This window comes from Camelina sativa, chromosome 3, assembly GCF_000633955.1.
Source record: "Camelina sativa cultivar DH55 chromosome 3, Cs, whole genome shotgun sequence".
In the NCBI taxonomy this organism is placed as follows: Eukaryota; Viridiplantae; Streptophyta; class Magnoliopsida; order Brassicales; family Brassicaceae; genus Camelina; species Camelina sativa.
Genome location: NC_025687.1, coordinates 9,387,621 through 9,389,835, shown reverse-complemented (window position 1 = coordinate 9,389,835; position 2,215 = coordinate 9,387,621).

Below are 2,215 nucleotides of genomic sequence, written 5' to 3'. Positions count from 1 at the left end.
TAAAATTTATATATTATATATCACATGTATTATGTTTCAACCGCTATTGCACCCGCTGATCAACCAGTCGTAAACCTCCCGCAAACGCACCAATTTTAAACCGCTAAACCAGTCGTTCAAAACGCTTAATAACGCTTGAAACCGCAATCGCCCGCTTCCGCAATCTCCCGCAACCGCAACCGCAACCGCAGCGTTTGAACTAGTCAGACCCTATGTTGTGTTAGAGCAAGTCCACTAGGGGTTCTCTCTGGATTTCTCTGGCCCAAAATTAATTAGAAAACCCAAAAAGAAATCAGAAAATAAGAGAATCGTTTCTACATTTTACTCAAGTTTTACGGGTCAATTTATCCACCATTTGATAAATAAGAGAAAACAAATTGTTAGTCCAAAAATGTCTAAGATGATCTCAATCCTATGTGTTGATGACATAATAAGACACGAAACTTATATAGAAAAATAACCTACTTAATTCTAGGTATTGTTACGTCAGTAGCTTGTTGTATTAGTAGAGGAATACAAACTCCTGTTACTTACTTTTATATATACTAGATAAGAAGCCACCCTATGCCGCGGAAATTGTTTTAGAAAACAATTTTTTCAATATAAATATAATTTAAAACATTTTAAAAGACTCTTGATTTAATAATATCTTGCATTTGCTTATATTTTAGTAGTTTTGACTTAATTATATTATTTATGTACGCATATATTAATAAATATATGTTATTTATGTACGCATATATTAATAAATATATGTTATATATGACTTTTACAAAATATTTTGTTGATTCATACATAATTTGTTTGTTTGTTGATATAAACTCACAAATAATAGCTCATTCATATTATTTTATAATTGATCAACTGAATTTGTTTTTTTTAGAAAATTATATGAACTTCAATCTAAAGATTTTTTAAAACCTCTTAAGAATAACATTTATCTTTTAAAAAAAAAATTTACTCATCAGTTTAAATAATAGTGCTAGATTTCATACTAATGGTTTCATCTTTATATGATTTAATAAGATTTTTGTTTTAATTCTTTTTTGTACATTTCACTTCATTTCTAAAAACATATGAATATTCTTGGAGATATGACAAAAGAGAAAATTAAAAGTAAATAGTGGAGTAATATTCTTAGAGTTATAACAAAGGAAAAAATATAAATGGAAATCGTGGAGTTATGTATTGCGTTTTTTGAATATAGGATTTTGTGTAAATTTCGTTTATATGGAAATAAATGAGTCACGATTTAGTAACATTTTAGGAGATTTTGCGTATCAACTATTTAAGGGAAACAATAAAAACCAGGGCGTGGTAAAATAAAGAGAATTGTCGACCGTGTAATTAAGAGGATCGTGGAGCAATTTAAGAGAGACAATAAATTTAGAAACGAATTTAATATCTATCAACCAATAAAGAGAGATCAGAGCGTTATATGATTGGTTAGGTAAAGCCGGAAGCAAGGCTTAATCACAGCAGAATATAAAATATTATCGTTGTGACTTATGACTAATGATTAAACTATTAAGAACAAAAGGAAGAAGAGCATGCTTTAATTTTTTTTTTTCTTCTTTGTTGATTCAGAAGAAAATGTATAAATTTTGACCAAAAAGGTTCTTTGATTATAAAGTATAATCACAAGTGTGAGTGTGAATGCGCTATTCTGCTGCTATTAGGCGGATTTCACTCTCAATCTTCACTTTTTTCAACAACAATGACCAAGTAAAACCAAGTAAATACATCCACAGAGATACTCTAATGATCTGTTAACCTTTTTCTCATAAGGTGGTGAAAAGAGAACCAAATGATTACGGCGTATTGACAGTCATTTGGAAAGAAGGCCATAATACAATTTTAACACCCTGAGTGACAAAAGTCAGAACAACTAAACCAAAAAGTAAAAACATTGAATAAACTTTTTGGAACACTTTGATTAAGAGCGTGTTAATATGCACTAGTCAACACAAACATCGATATAAGCACTCTTTTGTACCATATACAACATAATCGTACTGAGATTTGAGAATTAATAAGAGATTAACATTCATATTACTACTTGCTAGTAAGACGACACATCAGCAGAGATTAAAGAACTGAAGGTATTGACCAAAACGTAGAGTGATAAAAAGAGCGTAATATAGAGCTGCAAATCTCTCTCATTCACCATCTAAACATTCTACATTCACTTTTTTCCATTACACGTAGAATCAGT